At 48.6% G+C, this 18,392-nt stretch overlaps 6 non-coding genes across 6 annotated transcripts; all 6 read left to right on the forward strand.

The window, feature by feature from the left end:
• Positions 1 to 1,236: 1,236 nt before the first annotated feature.
• On the forward strand, positions 1,237 to 1,309 carry TRNAK-CUU (transfer RNA lysine (anticodon CUU)). Its single transcript has one exon. It is a non-coding gene; the product is annotated as a tRNA-Lys (tRNA).
• A 2,572-nt stretch (positions 1,310 to 3,881) lies between these two features.
• Positions 3,882 to 3,954, forward strand: TRNAK-CUU (transfer RNA lysine (anticodon CUU)). The gene has a single exon. It is a non-coding gene; the product is annotated as a tRNA-Lys (tRNA).
• A 145-nt stretch (positions 3,955 to 4,099) lies between these two features.
• Positions 4,100 to 4,172, forward strand: TRNAK-CUU (transfer RNA lysine (anticodon CUU)). Its single transcript has one exon. It is a non-coding gene; the product is annotated as a tRNA-Lys (tRNA).
• A 145-nt stretch (positions 4,173 to 4,317) lies between these two features.
• TRNAK-UUU (transfer RNA lysine (anticodon UUU)) lies at positions 4,318 to 4,390 on the forward strand. The gene has a single exon. It is a non-coding gene; the product is annotated as a tRNA-Lys (tRNA).
• A 149-nt stretch (positions 4,391 to 4,539) lies between these two features.
• Positions 4,540 to 4,612, forward strand: TRNAK-CUU (transfer RNA lysine (anticodon CUU)). Its single transcript has one exon. It is a non-coding gene; the product is annotated as a tRNA-Lys (tRNA).
• Positions 4,613 to 14,386: 9,774 nt separating this feature from the next.
• On the forward strand, positions 14,387 to 14,459 carry TRNAK-CUU (transfer RNA lysine (anticodon CUU)). Its single transcript has one exon. It is a non-coding gene; the product is annotated as a tRNA-Lys (tRNA).
• Positions 14,460 to 18,392: the final 3,933 nt, after the last annotated feature.

The following is an 18,392-nucleotide window of genomic DNA, read 5'->3' on the forward strand; positions in this document are numbered from 1 at the left end:
GCTGCCACTTCCTCGACGCAGCATATCCTCAATGCACGCCGCCGTCCACCTCCCCGTTTACCGGCACTTTACAAGCCCTGCATTGTTGCTATCGCGTCCTTAACGACCACAGACAAGGCGCAAGCTTCCTCAAAGGGCTGATTTTCGCGTGTAACGTATGCAGTTCTACAAAGCGATTGAGGCTTCGGCGAACAATGGAGTCGTCGGATGGAGCGATGCTATCGAAAATCGCGTCCGCATAAAAGTAGTTGGGGTGGGTCCATTTGACGTCAAAAACGTAAAGCCAGTTCGAGGGGCGATCACCGCTTCGCACGAAGGTTGTCATTACGGAGCGAGCGCTGATGCGAATAGGAATATTTCACAGTATGCCTCGTTGCTTCTGCACGCATGTAAGCCTGACACCGTTCAATGAACATACTTGCATTTAACCTCGCTTAAAGGGATAGCAAAGCGAAACAAGGAATTGTTTCAGATTGACAAAGTGTTCTCTGAAAAATATAATGACGTTAATTTCGTGATAATAGGTTTATAAAGTAGGAGAAAATTCAGGTTAGATGTGCTTTTTAAATTCAGCACCGAAGTCTCCACACGTGACGTCACAAATTTCAAAGTTCTCTTTCGCATTTTGACGACATTGGCTCAACTAAACTTCCTGAAACTTGGTACGCCTAGTTTTATGCCCCCCCCCCCCCCAGAGAGGTACGTGCTTCGAATTTACTGAATAAAAACAACCAAAGTGTCAAGTAAACACTATGATAATCTATGACGTCACGGAGCTTGTTACGGTAACTTGAATGTAGACTCGCCGCCCACATTTTCCGTTTGTGCGTTAGCTCGCTGACCAAGCGCCTTCTCACGGCAAGCGTGGTGATTTTGCAATCATGAACAACAATTGATTTACCAACATAAAAAACAAAAAAACAATAGTTTTTTTCTTTAGTATACATTTAAAAATGCAATAGCTGAGGGAAGTTTGACCCTTCTACTCTACACACCAGATGTGCCACACATCGACCTCCCAGTGTGCCCGGCTTGCTCAGTCGGTAGAGCATGAGACTCAGGGTCGTGGGTACGAGCCCCACGTTAGGCGCTTTTTTCTCTATTTCCGAGTGTTTTCATGTTACATCGCGCATGGCATTCTCCTCTTTCTTTTGTCCACGCGATGCTCCTTCCCTCCTTAGGTGAACCACGATGATATGGGCACACCAGATGTGCCAAACCGCTACTTCTAAATGTGCCCGGCTAGCTCAGTCGGTAAAGCATGAGACTCTTAATCTCAGGGTCGTGGGTTCGAGCCCCACGTTGGGCGCTATATTTTTTTCTCCATTTTCGACTGTTTCCATGTTACATCGCGCATGACGGTCTCCTCCTTTTTTCCACGCTACGCTCATTCTCTCTTTAGCTTAACCACGATGATCTTCGACCCACCAGTTGTGCCATACCTCGACATTCCTGTGTGCCCGGCTAGCTCAGTCGGTAGACTTTTCTGAGCCCAACGCCCTTTTTGACGGTGCTTCTGCCGTTATCATAACAGAAATTGAACACGAGGGTGAAGTCAGCGATGTCGCAGATGTTATCGAGCGTGCTTTCTTTGAGCACTTCAATGGTTTATTCGCCGCCAGCTCAGTTGATGTCGATCGTTTTAAAAAAGATTTTTTACCGCTGATGCCGAAGCTTGACAATAATGCAAAAGAATTATTGGAGGAACCCATTTCGGAAGAGGAAGTTAACAGTGCTATTGAAAGTATGCATCCGGGGAAATCGCCTGGCCCTGATGGTCTGACTTCCGTCTTTTATAAGTGTTTCAAGTTTGAAATAACACCAGTCTTAGCCGACGTTTATAATGAGGCATTCGAGCTGAAAATATTACCCCCGTCCTTTTCATCATCTCACACTGTTCTTATACCAAAATCGGAAGACCCCGTTGCACTGCGCAGAGTAACTTCTTACCGCCCAATCTGCCTCACTAATGGAGATTACAAGATATTCATGAAAATCCTAGCTAAAAGGTTGCAAACAGTCATTACGGAGCTCGTGGGGCCGCATCAGACGTGCGGCATTAAAGGTCGAACTATCCTCACGAATATACACGCAGCCCGGAGCATCCTCGAATGTTGCGACGCTATTGGTGCGCGAGTGGCAATGCTGCAAATCGACCTCGAGAAAGCTTTTGACAGGGTGCCTCATGAAATTCTGCTGTGCATCCTAGATTATCTGAATTTAGGAAAAATAATCAAAGAGGGGGTTGCCATGGCGTACCGAGACTGCTCAACGCGGCTAATCGTTAACAAGGTGGTGGGGAAGCGCATCCCAGTCAAGCGTTCGGTCCGTCAGGGTTGTCCTCTCTCACCATTATTGTTTTGTTTGTACATAGAGTCCTTTTGTTTGAGTGTCATAGAGAATGACTGTGTCCGTGGGTTTAAGCTGCACGAGGTTGAAGTCCGACTGTTGGCTTATGCGGACGATATTGCCATTTTTGGCGCGGACTCTGACAGCATAGCGGATGCTGTCAAATGCGTTACTAACTTCTGTGTTGCAAGTGGCAGCGCTGTAAACTGGGGAAAATGCCTTGGCTTTTGGCACGGTGACTGGGCAGAAACCCCAGACAGTTTTGCCAGCATAAGGTCTGTTACGACACCGGTGAAATACTTGTGTGCCCCCCGCGAATGCTACAAAGACAGCGACTCGTACTGGAGGAGCCAAGTGGATAACCTGCGGGAAAGAGTGAACAAGAGGAATGGCAGGAATTGGTCTATGTTTTCTAAAGCCACAATTTGCAACATATTCTTAGTGAGTAAAATTTGGTATATCTTACAAGTCTTACATTGTTCAAGGGTAAACATCCAAAAATTTCACCGTGTGTTCGCTGTCTTTGTGTGGGAATCGTCTTGGGAAAGATCGAGTCGGACCAATTTATTTCTTCGAGTGCGAAATGGAGGACTCGGCTTGTCGCATTTGTTTTTAAGACAGGTAGTCAATCGATTTTGTTTCTTCAGAGACGTCGACAACCCATTCCTTTGCACTGTCTGTCAACTTCGCCTGGGGCAACACTTGCCTAACATGGTTGTATCAACCTGCAGCGTACCTGGTGGTGTTTATGGCTTTCTCCGCGAAGTTGTACTTTCTTGTGGGTTTCTGTCAGTGCGGTTTTCACTTGAATACTTGAGTCAAGTCCGACGAAGAAAGTTGTACAAGGACCTATGTGATGTGTTTTTACCAGTGATTTTGTATCGGTCCCTTTACAATGTATGCCATGGCCACACTGTACTAAAGCGCGTCAAGGCGATGAAAATATCGCCAGGTGCTAAGAATTTCTTTTTTAAATTACATACCGGTACGCTGACCGTCAAAACCTGGATGGCTGCAAAGGGGTTCTACGTTCCTTGGGGCACGCATTGCATAATATGCAGAAAGGAGGAGACAATTGAGCATGTATTCATTGACTGCTGGGATGCTATCTTTCTTTGGGACGTGCTCCAGCGCACAATCAAAAAAGATTTCCCCCTTGATGCACATGGCATCCGCAATTTGCAAATACAAAGTGACGGCGGTACCCCATATGATATGATAATGTTTATGGCTCTTCATAGCATTTGGAAATCCAGGATGGCAGCCATGCACTTTGATGTAGATGCACGAGCACCCACCCAGTACTTCAAAGAGTATATAAGAAATTTTGTGGATGAACAAAAGTTGCAGGAATTCCCCCCAGAATGGTTGCCGCGCGTCGAATTACTATCGACGATAAAAACATTTTAACTGATGCGTGGCCACATCGTTTGAGCCACGGTTTTTACAATGTTTTGGATTGTGTTGTGTAATTATCAGTTAATATGTGTATTGTTTATGTGAGCCGAAAACAGGCAATAAAGAAAAAAAAAGACCGGCTAGCTCAGTCGGTAGAGCATGAGACTCTTAATATCAGGGTCGTGGGTTCGAGCCCCACGTTGGGCGCTATCTTTTTTCTCCACTTCCGAGTGTTTCGATGTTACATTGCGCATGACGGTCTCCTTTTTCCGCGCTATATGCGCCTTCTTTTTTTAGGTTAACCACTATGATCTGGACCCACCAAATGTGTCAAACCGCAGCTTCAATATGTGCCCGGCTAGCTCAGTTGGTAGAGCATGGGACTCTTAATATCAGGGTCGTGGGTTCGAGCCCCACGTTGGGCGCTATCTTTTTTCTCCACTTCCGAGTGTTTCGATGTTACATTGCGCATGACGGTCTCCTTTTTCCGCGCTATATGCGCCTTCTTTTTTCAGGTTAACCACTATGATCTGGACCCACCAGATGTGTCAAACCACAACTTCAATATGTGCCCGGCTAGCTCAGTCGGTAGAGCATGAGACTTTTAATCTCAGGGTCGTGGGTTCGAGCCCCACGTAGGGCGCTATCTTTCTTTTTTCTCCACTTCCGAGTGTTTCGATGTTACATTGCGCATGACGGTCTCCTTTTTCCGCGCTATATGCGCCTTCTTTTTTCAGGTTAACCACTATGATCTGGACCCACCAGATGTGTCAAACCGCAACTTCAATATGTGCCCGGCAAGCTCAGTCGGTAGAGCATGAGACTCTTAATCTCAGGGTCGTGGGTTCGAGCCCCACGTTGGGCGCTAACTTTTTTCTCCACTTCCGAGTATTTCCATGTTACATTGCGCATGATGGTCTCCTTTTTCCGCGCTATATGCGCCTTCTTTTTTTAAGTTAACCACTATGATCTGGACCCACCAGATGTGTCAAACCGCTACTTCAATATGTGCCCGGCTAGCTCAGTCGATTCTTTCGTCGGCACTCACGCGCGTCGGACGCAGGAATCATGTGCTCCGTAGGAGCGGCGGTTGCGGCAGATACTAGCCGCGGAAACAGGTCTTTTGATGACGATAAGGAATATCAAGTTGTGTTGCCAACCCTTCCTACAGGACGAATTGTTTTAAATACGGTTTTTCTGCACGCTGACGTACGAGCCCGACCTTATCGAGTGGAAGATTTCCGTGACACCTTGGCCAGCCTGCGACTGCTCCCCGAAGTGGTTGCTTTGGGGGCATATAGGATGAGCCACGTGTGGGCGGTAACGTTCAAGAACATGGACGCTGTCAAGACGATTCTATCGCAAGGCGATATCAAGGTAAAAAATTGTCGCTGTCTTGTCATTGATCCGGCAAACCAGGATGTGCGTATGAAAGTGCACTGGCTGCTTCACAATGTTCTCGATGAGGATGTGCGACGTGCTTTCGAGCCGTACGGCCAAGTGGTTGACGTCAACAGAGAGCGGTGGCGTGTAAACGGCATCAGCGAAAAAGGCTCCACTACCCGTATTGTGACACTTCGGTTGAAAGTGGGCGTCAAAATTGAAGACCTGCCTCACCAAGTGAACGTAAGCGGTGAGCAAGCTTTGGTGGTTGTTCCGGGCAGAGCGCCAGTGTGCTTACGCTGTCGAGCAAACGGGCACATACGGCGAGATTGCCGTGTGCCACGCTGTGGTGCCTGCCGAAGATTTGGCCACGAGGAGAACGACTGCACGTTGTCTTATGCCAGCGTCACCGGACCTCCGAGTGGCAACGACCACGCAGAGCTGTTAATGGATGAGCATGAAGCTGAAGAGGCAGCGAGCGCGACTGCGAGGAAGGAAGAGGCGACCCCAGAATTGGTGAAACTGAGCAGGCCTAGTAGGATGGACAATGAAAAGGTCGAGAACAAGGCATCCGAACCACAGCCAGAAAAACCGATAACGACAGACAAGCCAGAACAGCACCTGCCGACTGGCGAATGTCTTCTCTTTATAAGGAACACAATTGGCATTGTCGAAAAAAGTGTACACAGTGATAATGAAGGGCGATTAATTGCATGTGATTTTCTTCTTTCCGGCATTAGTTGGCGCGTTGTGTGCGTATATGCGCCAAATAGACAACAAGATATGAAAATATTCTTCGAAAGTCTTGATACGTATCTATCATGCGAGAAGGCAGTTATACTTCTAGGCGATTTCAACTGTGTGTGTAATGCCGAAGACAGGGCATGTAAAAACTTTGTACGTGACTCTAGCGCCTTGGTATTGGATTCAATGACGCGTGAACGGAACTTGGATGACGTGGGATATGTACTGGCGCAGGGTACTCACTATACGCATTACCAGCTCAACAGTAAAGCTAGACTTGACAGAGCATACGTGTCTACGTCCCTGCTTCCTATGTGCCAGGGCTACGCAGTGAAGAATGTTTCATTTAGTGACCATAGTCTAGTGTCACAGAACGAGCGCTAAAAAGAGAGCGCGCCGCCAAATCCTTGCGACAACGGGCGGTAGGAACGCCGCGAGGTAAAAAGAAAAAAAAAAAGAAAGCAAACATCCAAGGCTCCCGGGCGCGCGCTCTCCCCGCAGAAGCACGGCTTCGCAGACGAACCTCCTCACCCCACAGCGGCGGCCGGGCAAGCGCTAGAAATTTCCAGAACGAAGGAGGCGTGGCTACGCCGAGCTGAGTCACCCGACGCGGAGGGCTGACAAACCGTCTCGCCTCTCTCCAGCCTTCGCTGCGTATCGCGCCGACGAAAGGACGAGAAAATTCTGGAAAGTCGCGCGCAAGGTATTTAACCGAGCAGCCGAGACGAGAAATCAGGAGGTGACGGAAGTTAACGCCAGAGCGCGTAGGAATTCCGCCGTGTAGTCGGCGAAGGTTCTGCCCGTAGTGACAGAACAGGAGGAGACGGAAGTGAGCGCCAGAGTGCGTAGAGAGTCCGCCGTGTAGTCGGCGAAGTTTGTGGTCCGTAGGGACGGCTCGAGCTACAGGCAAGAGCGTGGGTTTACCGCTATTGAGCGAGGACGCGTGGCAACAGCTGCGTGTGTGAAACCGACGTGTTCGGGCGAAGAAGTTGAAGTTTGAAGAGTGGCCAATTGAAGACGGGAGGTTTCCTGGAAGAGAAACTTCAGAGAGCTGCGGAACGACAACAACGCTGGACTTTGAGTGAGTGATTCTCGGAAGAGTATCATTCAGACTTTTGTTCCAAGGACTTTGGACTGAATAGGTTTTCTATCTCTTTAGTCCTTAAGTGTCTTGGTTGTTCAATGCATGTGACTGCATCGTAGTGCGTATTGTTGTCTGTGTCCGTTGTTTCAAGTGTGGTTGATTGTACTGTGTAGTACATTGTCTGTTTGGTGACGTATTGTATGTAACTATTGTGGAGTGTGCATACGTGTGTATTGTTTTTGATCTGCCGTTAATGAGAATATAATTTTGTTTGTTTATCATCTCTCGGCTCTGTCTTGTTCTTTGGGCCACAGCCGGCGTCCGCTGGCGCACCAATAAGGACCACTTCTAAATTGTCCACGCTTTCGTGGTGCGGTTCGGGGGGCCGATACTTCGGCTCTTGGAATTAGCCCGGCGATCGCCTCCCTAATAAACGGGACAGGTGTGACAATTAATCTGGCGTCCGCGACAGGACCTTTTGGTGCACAGTGTGTCCAAAGTAGTGAGAAAGAGCCTCGAGTTGTTGATAGTGCTATCGGAACGATTTTGTGTGTTGTTCAGTGTTCTCGTTAACGAGTGCAGGGGAGTGTTCCGATAGACTGATTTAGGCAGATACTTTTTGCACGCGGCAAGGTTTCATTTGCGAGTTGCGAGACACAATGGATCTCGAAAAGTTAGTTGCGCTTGGTGAGAAGATGGGTCTTTCCGGCGCCGAACTACGGAAATGGGTAAGCCAGAAGGAGAAAGAGGCGGTGGAGAGAGAAAGGTTGGCAGCTGAGAAAGCCAAGGAAGAAAAAACAGCTGAGTTGGAACGAGAGAGGTTGGCGGTCGAAAGAGCCAAAGCGGAAAAAGAAGCTGAGTTGGAGAGAGAGAGGTTGGCGGCAGAGAGGGCCAAGGAAGAAAAGGCAGCTGAGTTGGAGAGAGAAAGGCTGGCCGCTGAAAGGGCGAGAGAAGAAAGAGAAGCAAAGGAGCGACAGCTGAAAGAAGAAAGAGAGGCAAAAGAGCGACAGCTGAAGGAAGAAAGAGAGCAGCAATTGAAGTTGGAGCTGGAGAGAGAGAAGTTGGCAGCCGAAAGGGCGAGAGAAGAAAGAGAAGCGGAGATGGCTGAAAGGGAACGGCAGCGGCAGCACGAAATTGAACTCGAGCGGCTCCGTTTGCAACAGCGAAACGAAGCTCCCGTCCAAGCTAGAGTTGAAAGCAGCGAACGGGAAGATCACGGCTTCCGCTTGAACCCAAGCAAGCTGCTCGTAGCGTTTGATGAAAGGAAGGACGACCTAGACGCGTACCTCCACAGATTTGAGACGATTGCGAGGAGCCAGAATTGGCCGGAACAGCAATGGGCAACTGCTTTGAGTACCTGCTTGAGTGGAGAAGCGCTCAGTGTGTACGGTAGGCTGACGCCGACCGATGCAGCCAACTACGCAAAGGTGAAAGCGGCTTTGTTGAAGCGATTTAGATTTACCGTGGAAGGATTCCGGGACAGATTTCGGACAGGAAAGCCAGCTGATGGTGAGACAGCTACGCAGTATGTCGCCCGACTTTGCCATTATTTCGACAGATGGATTGAACTTTCAGGGACAGCACAGGAGTACGAGGAGCTTAGAGAGCTCCTAATTAGAGAACAATTTCTTACTAGTTGCCACCCAAGCCTGTCGCTGTACTTGAAAGAGAGGAGAGCTAAGTCACTTGAAGACATGCTTGAATTAGCTGATCAATTCTTGGAAGCGCAAGGTGGCACTAATTTGGCCAAAGTCAAGAAGGAGGGTCCCGAGGATTCGAAGAAATTGGCTCCCGAAGAAAAGAAGCGTGCACCAGAGAGCATTCCGCGATGTTTTCTGTGCAACCGAGTGGGTCATCGCGCGAAAAACTGTCGAACGATCTTTACGAGCCCTACGGTTGTAAAATGTTTCAAATGTGGTCAGACTGGGCACAAAGCAGACGCTTGTCGGAACGGAGTGAGTCAAACTCACCAGGTATCTTGTGTGCAAGCGGCACCGAAATCTGATAATAATGCCGTCACCGATGGATTCGTAGAGTTGAAGAATGGGGAGAAAATTCCTATTGTGGGGGCTGTAATGTCAAAACAGCCAACCGGTGTTACGAAGGGAATGCCAACGCTTCCTGGAAAGATTGCAGGCAAGAAGATTACGGTTCTAAGAGACACCGGTAGCTCTACGGTTATCGTGAGGAGAAATTTGGTACGGGAAAGAGAGTTGACAGGCAGAACGAGACCGGTTTGCCTAATTGACCGTACGGTCCGGATGCTTCCCGAAGCAGAAATTGAGGTTGAAACCCCGTACTTCAGCGGGAAGGTTACTGCGTTATGCATGACGACCCCCCTGTATGACCTTGTCATCGGAAACATCGACGGGGCGCGAGGGCCAAGTGATCCAGAATGTTTGGGAGAAGACCCGAAAATAGAGCCCTCGCCAACACAGCGGCCGCGAGATACAGTGGAGGAACATCCCGTGACGGGTCTCACTAGAGCCCAAGGTGAAGCTGCGGCGCAAGAGACAGCGAAGGAGAAGACGATCGTGTCGAATCAGTTCACGGGCCGAGCAACCGGACTTACGTCGGCACGCCCTCAACCGACCGACAGTGTAAAGGAGACGGAGTTGGCCAGTCGGGAAAAATGTAGAAGTATGATCAAGCGGGTAAATAAACAGACAGGACCCGTCGAATGGAATGACGCGTTAACGGTGTCGGAAGAGACAACGATGGCTGAGACGACGCCTCAGATATCGTCGTTGGAAGGGGCTCGCCGAAAGGGAACGTGGAAAAACAAGAAGTCGAGCGAGCACCGCAAAAAGGGGCGCAAGCGCTGTTCGAAGTACTCAAGATAGGTGCTGAGGTGGAATCAGAATGTGTTCGGCAGGGCTGAGTGACATATGTTGTGTTAATATTCTTGTTATCCTGTGTCTCAAGTGTATGTCGAGTGAGACAGTGTTCTGTGCGATGGTGTGATGTATAGTGTTGTATAATTGTTGGATAGACAGAACTTTGTACGTTTGTATTGTTTAGAATGTGTGATGAAGTGTTGTAGGCATGTACCTGTGGCTATATTTCATGTGTTGTGGAATTGAACTACAATGTACGATTGTATTGAGTGATATATTGTGAATGTGAAGTGTCATGAGCGACAGATTGTGTTACAGTCTGTGAGAATGTGTGGTAACTGTTCGCGCTCGTCTGTGTGGTTTTTGAATATTATGAGATAATATTCTTAAAGTGGGGGGCAGTGTCACAGAACGAGCGCTAAAAAGAGAGCGCGCCGCCAAATCCTTGCGACAACGGGCGGTAGGAACGCCGCGAGGTAAAAAGAAAAAAAAAAGAAAGCAAACATCCAAGGCTCCCGGGCGCGCGCTCTCCCCGCAGAAGCACGGCTTCGCAGACGAACCTCCTCACCCCACAGCGGCGGCCGGGCAAGCGCTAGAAATTTCCAGAACGAAGGAGGCGTGGCTACGCCGAGCTGAGTCACCCGACGCGGAGGGCTGACAAACCGTCTCGCCTCTCTCCAGCCTTCGCTGCGTATCGCGCCGACGAAAGGACGAGAAAATTCTGGAAAGTCGCGCGCAAGGTATTTAACCGAGCAGCCGAGACGAGAAATCAGGAGGTGACGGAAGTTAACGCCAGAGCGCGTAGGAATTCCGCCGTGTAGTCGGCGAAGGTTCTGCCCGTAGTGACAGAACAGGAGGAGACGGAAGTGAGCGCCAGAGTGCGTAGAGAGTCCGCCGTGTAGTCGGCGAAGTTTGTGGTCCGTAGGGACGGCTCGAGCTACAGGCAAGAGCGTGGGTTTACCGCTATTGAGCGAGGACGCGTGGCAACAGCTGCGTGTGTGAAACCGACGTGTTCGGGCGAAGAAGTTGAAGTTTGAAGAGTGGCCAATTGAAGACGGGAGGTTTCCTGGAAGAGAAACTTCAGAGAGCTGCGGAACGACAACAACGCTGGACTTTGAGTGAGTGATTCTCGGAAGAGTATCATTCAGACTTTTGTTCCAAGGACTTTGGACTGAATAGGTTTTCTATCTCTTTAGTCCTTAAGTGTCTTGGTTGTTCAATGCATGTGACTGCATCGTAGTGCGTATTGTTGTCTGTGTCCGTTGTTTCAAGTGTGGTTGATTGTACTGTGTAGTACATTGTCTGTTTGGTGACGTATTGTATGTAACTATTGTGGAGTGTGCATACGTGTGTATTGTTTTTGATCTGCCGTTAATGAGAATATAATTTTGTTTGTTTATCATCTCTCGGCTCTGTCTTGTTCTTTGGGCCACAGCCGGCGTCCGCTGGCGCACCAATAAGGACCACTTCTAAATTGTCCACGCTTTCGTGGTGCGGTTCGGGGGGCCGATACTTCGGCTCTTGGAATTAGCCCGGCGATCGCCTCCCTAATAAACGGGACAGGTGTGACATCTAGTAATGTTCACCATTAATAAAAAAGAAAAGCCCAAATTCAATCGGGGACTCTGGAAGTTAAATGAAAAGCTACTCGAGGATGAGAAGTTTGTAGAAAATGCTGAAAAGGAATTAAAAGAAGTGGCGAAAGGTGACGCAAGTAGTTCAATTTACACATGGGAGTGCTTCAAGGAAAAAGTAAAAATAGAAGCAATTGGAAGATCAGTTTCAATAAAACGCACTAACCTGAAAAAAGAAAGACAACTGCAATGTGAGCTTGATTTTTTGCTATGTCAAGAATGCGCGCAACCAGGAGAGCGCAGTAAAGAAATAAGAAGAGTGAAGCAAGAATTAGAAGCCGTAGATACGGAAAGGTACAGAGGAGCGGTGGTACGCGCACGCGCAGAAAGATTATGGTGTGGCGAGGTTCCCACAAAACGTGCCGTCACAGATGGAAAGAGCTACGCGACAAGAAACGAGATAAGGGCGATAGAACACAAAAATGAAGTCACCACAGATAAAACCGAGATTGAGCGCGCGTTTGTGGAATATTTCCAAGAACTGTTGGGAGGCGTCAGAGCGGACACGAGTACCTATAGTCGGCGTTTCTTGTCACTTATGCCGAAGCTTGAGGATGACGTAAAAGCGAGATTAGAAACACCCATCTCGGTCAGAGAAATCGAAATCACCATTGAAAAAATGAAAAACGGTAAAACACCTGGTCCAGATGGACTAGGTGTAGCATTCTATAAGAAATTTAAAAATCTTGTGGCAGAAGCTTTGTGGAATGTGTTCGATGAGGCATACGAGAGGAAAGAGTTGCCAATATCTTTTCGGAAAACACACATCGTGTTAATCCCAAAAACTGAAGATCCCAGGAAACAGCTGTCCGTCACATCCTACAGACCCATAACCCTAGCGAATGTTGACTACAAAATATTCATGGGTGTTTTGGCCAGGCGAATTCAAACAGTGATTAAAAAAATAGTCGGACCACATCAGACTTGTGGCATAAAAGGCAGAACAATTATGACGAACATTCATATAGCCCGAAATATGTTAGAATGCTGCGATGAGTTTGACGGTAAAGTAGCTATGCTACAAATCGATCTCGAGAAGGCATTTGACCGCGTGAATCATGACATACTTTTCAGCATTCTTGACTATGTCAATATAGGGTCTGTGGTGTTGGAAGGGGTCCGAATGGCGTACACGGGATGCACTACAAAAATTATAATAAACAAACAGCTTAGTGATAATATACAAGTCTTATCGAGTGTAAAACAAGGATGCCCTGCATCAGCACTGCTTTTTGCTATCTATTTAGAACCTCTATGCCAGAAAGTGATACAGAATGATCAGGTGCGGGGGTTTCATTTGATGTCTGCAGAGGTCAAAATACTTAGTTAAGCCGACGATATTGCTGTGTTCTGCGAAGATCGGGAGAGTATTAGAGAAGCACTTAACGATGTGAAATTCTTCTGTTACTGCACTGATAGTAGAGTCAACTGGAGTAAATGTCTTGGAGTATGGCACGGAAATTGGCAGAACACACCATCAATATTTGAAAGCATTACATGGAAGGTTATACCTGACAAGTACTTAGGGGTACCTCTCCAACACTACAAAGACACAACAGAATATTGGAAACAAGAGACAGAACAACTAAGAGACAAGACAAAAACGTGGGGTGGGCGCGATTTCTCAATGTTTACGAGGTCAACAGTGAGCAACATATTTCTTATTTCACGAGTATGGTATGTTTTACAAGTGCTATTCATGTCACGTGTTGCTGTACAAAAGCTACACAGAGTGATCGCAGTGTTTATCTGGGCGTCCACGTGGGAAAGGACAAGCCGAACGAATCTGTTCCGTTCTGTGAAAAGTGGGGGGCTTGGTCTTGTACACTTGTTCCTGAGACAGATAGTATCTAGGTTTGTTTTTTTACGAGATCAAGATGATCGTTTTTTGAGAACGTTCATACATGTGCGGCTGTCCCATTTTTTGCCTCATTTCATTGTAACCACTGTCAATGGGGTGACAAAAAGCCCTAAGGGGTACATGAAAGAAGTGATTGCTGCTGTCGAAATATTGAGAGTGCGATTTTCGATGGAGTATCTCTCTAGGGTTTCGCGAAAGAGACTGTACAAGGACCTTGTAGAAACCATGTTGCCAGAGCCTCTGTATAGAACATTGTACCCTAATGGGACCCGGGGATGACGTCTTGAAAAGAGTGAAGAAGATGCCAATTAGACCATCAATGAAGACATTCTTTTTCAAACTTCACAGCGGCACACTCCCTACCAATCCATGGCTCCGAGAAAAAGGAATATTCGTCCCGTCAGTTGATTGCATTATCTGCAGAAAACTCGAGACAGTTGACCACATCTTTCTAGACTGTACCGATGCAGTCTTTCTCTGGGACATCCTTCAAAGGACCCTGAAGAAAGACCTGCCAGTTACACAGTATGGCATCCGTTTTTTGCCAGTCATAAATGTAGGCGGTGTGCCCTACGATATGTTCATGGTATTGGTTCTTCACAGTGTGTGGCGAACACGGATGGCAGTGCGAAACGTAGACGTGAATCCCCGGCCCGCTCGAGAGTACTTCATAGAAAGTGTACAGTATTTGATGACTGCATACGAGGCACAAGATAAGCCAGAGTGGTTGCCATGTCTAGATAAGTTGATGGGCATAAAGCGTCTGCCTTTTTAACCCCCATGTGCTGGAAGATGTGACAGCACTTTTACACGTGACACTGCACTGTATTCTTATATTGATTTGTACTGTTTGCGAAGCAGGCAATAAAGAAAAAAAAAGCTAGCTCAGTCGGTAGAGCATGAGACTCTTAATCTCAGGGTCGTGGGTTCGAGCCCCACGTAGGGCGCTATCTTTCTTTTTTCTCCACTTCCGAGTGTTTCGATGTTACATTGCGCATGACGGTCTCCTTTTTCCGCGCTATATGCGCCTTCTTTTTTCAGGTTAACCACTATGATCTGGACCCACCAGATGTGTCAAACCGCAACTTCAATATGTGCCCGGCAAGCTCAGTCGGTAGAGCATGAGACTCTTAATCTCAGGGTCGTGGGTTCGAGCCCCACGTTGGGCGCTAACTTTTTTCTCCACTTCCGAGTATTTCCATGTTACATTGCGCATGATGGTCTCCTTTTTCCGCGCTATATGCGCCTTCTTTTTTTAAGTTAACCACTATGATCTGGACCCACCAGATGTGTCAAACCGCTACTTCAATATGTGCCCGGCTAGCTCAGTCGATTCTTTCGTCGGCACTCACGCGCGTCGGACGCAGGAATCATGTGCTCCGTAGGAGCGGCGGTTGCGGCAGATACTAGCCGCGGAAACAGGTCTTTTGATGACGATAAGGAATATCAAGTTGTGTTGCCAACCCTTCCTACAGGACGAATTGTTTTAAATACGGTTTTTCTGCACGCTGACGTACGAGCCCGACCTTATCGAGTGGAAGATTTCCGTGACACCTTGGCCAGCCTGCGACTGCTCCCCGAAGTGGTTGCTTTGGGGGCATATAGGATGAGCCACGTGTGGGCGGTAACGTTCAAGAACATGGACGCTGTCAAGACGATTCTATCGCAAGGCGATATCAAGGTAAAAAATTGTCGCTGTCTTGTCATTGATCCGGCAAACCAGGATGTGCGTATGAAAGTGCACTGGCTGCTTCACAATGTTCTCGATGAGGATGTGCGACGTGCTTTCGAGCCGTACGGCCAAGTGGTTGACGTCAACAGAGAGCGGTGGCGTGTAAACGGCATCAGCGAAAAAGGCTCCACTACCCGTATTGTGACACTTCGGTTGAAAGTGGGCGTCAAAATTGAAGACCTGCCTCACCAAGTGAACGTAAGCGGTGAGCAAGCTTTGGTGGTTGTTCCGGGCAGAGCGCCAGTGTGCTTACGCTGTCGAGCAAACGGGCACATACGGCGAGATTGCCGTGTGCCACGCTGTGGTGCCTGCCGAAGATTTGGCCACGAGGAGAACGACTGCACGTTGTCTTATGCCAGCGTCACCGGACCTCCGAGTGGCAACGACCACGCAGAGCTGTTAATGGATGAGCATGAAGCTGAAGAGGCAGCGAGCGCGACTGCGAGGAAGGAAGAGGCGACCCCAGAATTGGTGAAACTGAGCAGGCCTAGTAGGATGGACAATGAAAAGGTCGAGAACAAGGCATCCGAACCACAGCCAGAAAAACCGATAACGACAGACAAGCCAGAACAGCACCTGCCGACTGGCGAATGTCTTCTCTTTATAAGGAACACAATTGGCATTGTCGAAAAAAGTGTACACAGTGATAATGAAGGGCGATTAATTGCATGTGATTTTCTTCTTTCCGGCATTAGTTGGCGCGTTGTGTGCGTATATGCGCCAAATAGACAACAAGATATGAAAATATTCTTCGAAAGTCTTGATACGTATCTATCATGCGAGAAGGCAGTTATACTTCTAGGCGATTTCAACTGTGTGTGTAATGCCGAAGACAGGGCATGTAAAAACTTTGTACGTGACTCTAGCGCCTTGGTATTGGATTCAATGACGCGTGAACGGAACTTGGATGACGTGGGATATGTACTGGCGCAGGGTACTCACTATACGCATTACCAGCTCAACAGTAAAGCTAGACTTGACAGAGCATACGTGTCTACGTCCCTGCTTCCTATGTGCCAGGGCTACGCAGTGAAGAATGTTTCATTTAGTGACCATAGTCTAGTGTCACAGAACGAGCGCTAAAAAGAGAGCGCGCCGCCAAATCCTTGCGACAACGGGCGGTAGGAACGCCGCGAGGTAAAAAGAAAAAAAAAAAGAAAGCAAACATCCAAGGCTCCCGGGCGCGCGCTCTCCCCGCAGAAGCACGGCTTCGCAGACGAACCTCCTCACCCCACAGCGGCGGCCGGGCAAGCGCTAGAAATTTCCAGAACGAAGGAGGCGTGGCTACGCCGAGCTGAGTCACCCGACGCGGAGGGCTGACAAACCGTCTCGCCTCTCTCCAGCCTTCGCTGCGTATCGCGCCGACGAAAGGACGAGAAAATTCTGGAAAGTCGCGCGCAAGGTATTTAACCGAGCAGCCGAGACGAGAAATCAGGAGGTGACGGAAGTTAACGCCAGAGCGCGTAGGAATTCCGCCGTGTAGTCGGCGAAGGTTCTGCCCGTAGTGACAGAACAGGAGGAGACGGAAGTGAGCGCCAGAGTGCGTAGAGAGTCCGCCGTGTAGTCGGCGAAGTTTGTGGTCCGTAGGGACGGCTCGAGCTACAGGCAAGAGCGTGGGTTTACCGCTATTGAGCGAGGACGCGTGGCAACAGCTGCGTGTGTGAAACCGACGTGTTCGGGCGAAGAAGTTGAAGTTTGAAGAGTGGCCAATTGAAGACGGGAGGTTTCCTGGAAGAGAAACTTCAGAGAGCTGCGGAACGACAACAACGCTGGACTTTGAGTGAGTGATTCTCGGAAGAGTATCATTCAGACTTTTGTTCCAAGGACTTTGGACTGAATAGGTTTTCTATCTCTTTAGTCCTTAAGTGTCTTGGTTGTTCAATGCATGTGACTGCATCGTAGTGCGTATTGTTGTCTGTGTCCGTTGTTTCAAGTGTGGTTGATTGTACTGTGTAGTACATTGTCTGTTTGGTGACGTATTGTATGTAACTATTGTGGAGTGTGCATACGTGTGTATTGTTTTTGATCTGCCGTTAATGAGAATATAATTTTGTTTGTTTATCATCTCTCGGCTCTGTCTTGTTCTTTGGGCCACAGCCGGCGTCCGCTGGCGCACCAATAAGGACCACTTCTAAATTGTCCACGCTTTCGTGGTGCGGTTCGGGGGGCCGATACTTCGGCTCTTGGAATTAGCCCGGCGATCGCCTCCCTAATAAACGGGACAGGTGTGACAATTAATCTGGCGTCCGCGACAGGACCTTTTGGTGCACAGTGTGTCCAAAGTAGTGAGAAAGAGCCTCGAGTTGTTGATAGTGCTATCGGAACGATTTTGTGTGTTGTTCAGTGTTCTCGTTAACGAGTGCAGGGGAGTGTTCCGATAGACTGATTTAGGCAGATACTTTTTGCACGCGGCAAGGTTTCATTTGCGAGTTGCGAGACACAATGGATCTCGAAAAGTTAGTTGCGCTTGGTGAGAAGATGGGTCTTTCCGGCGCCGAACTACGGAAATGGGTAAGCCAGAAGGAGAAAGAGGCGGTGGAGAGAGAAAGGTTGGCAGCTGAGAAAGCCAAGGAAGAAAAAACAGCTGAGTTGGAACGAGAGAGGTTGGCGGTCGAAAGAGCCAAAGCGGAAAAAGAAGCTGAGTTGGAGAGAGAGAGGTTGGCGGCAGAGAGGGCCAAGGAAGAAAAGGCAGCTGAGTTGGAGAGAGAAAGGCTGGCCGCTGAAAGGGCGAGAGAAGAAAGAGAAGCAAAGGAGCGACAGCTGAAAGAAGAAAGAGAGGCAAAAGAGCGACAGCTGAAGGAAGAAAGAGAGCAGCAATTGAAGTTGGAGCTGGAGAGAGAGAAGTTGGCAGCCGAAAGGGCGAGAGAAGAAAGAGAAGCGGAGATGGCTGAAAGGGAACGGCAGCGGCAGCACGAAATTGAACTCGAGCGGCTCCGTTTGCAACAGCGAAACGAAGCTCCCGTCCAAGCTAGAGTTGAAAGCAGCGAACGGGAAGATCACGGCTTCCGCTTGAACCCAAGCAAGCTGCTCGTAGCGTTTGATGAAAGGAAGGACGACCTAGACGCGTACCTCCACAGATTTGAGACGATTGCGAGGAGCCAGAATTGGCCGGAACAGCAATGGGCAACTGCTTTGAGTACCTGCTTGAGTGGAGAAGCGCTCAGTGTGTACGGTAGGCTGACGCCGACCGATGCAGCCAACTACGCAAAGGTGAAAGCGGCTTTGTTGAAGCGATTTAGATTTACCGTGGAAGGATTCCGGGACAGATTTCGGACAGGAAAGCCAGCTGATGGTGAGACAGCTACGCAGTATGTCGCCCGACTTTGCCATTATTTCGACAGATGGATTGAACTTTCAGGGACAGCACAGG

Source organism: Rhipicephalus microplus, chromosome 3 (genome assembly GCF_043290135.1).
Source record: "Rhipicephalus microplus isolate Deutch F79 chromosome 3, USDA_Rmic, whole genome shotgun sequence".
NCBI lineage: Eukaryota > Metazoa > Arthropoda > Arachnida > Ixodida > Ixodidae > Rhipicephalus > Rhipicephalus microplus.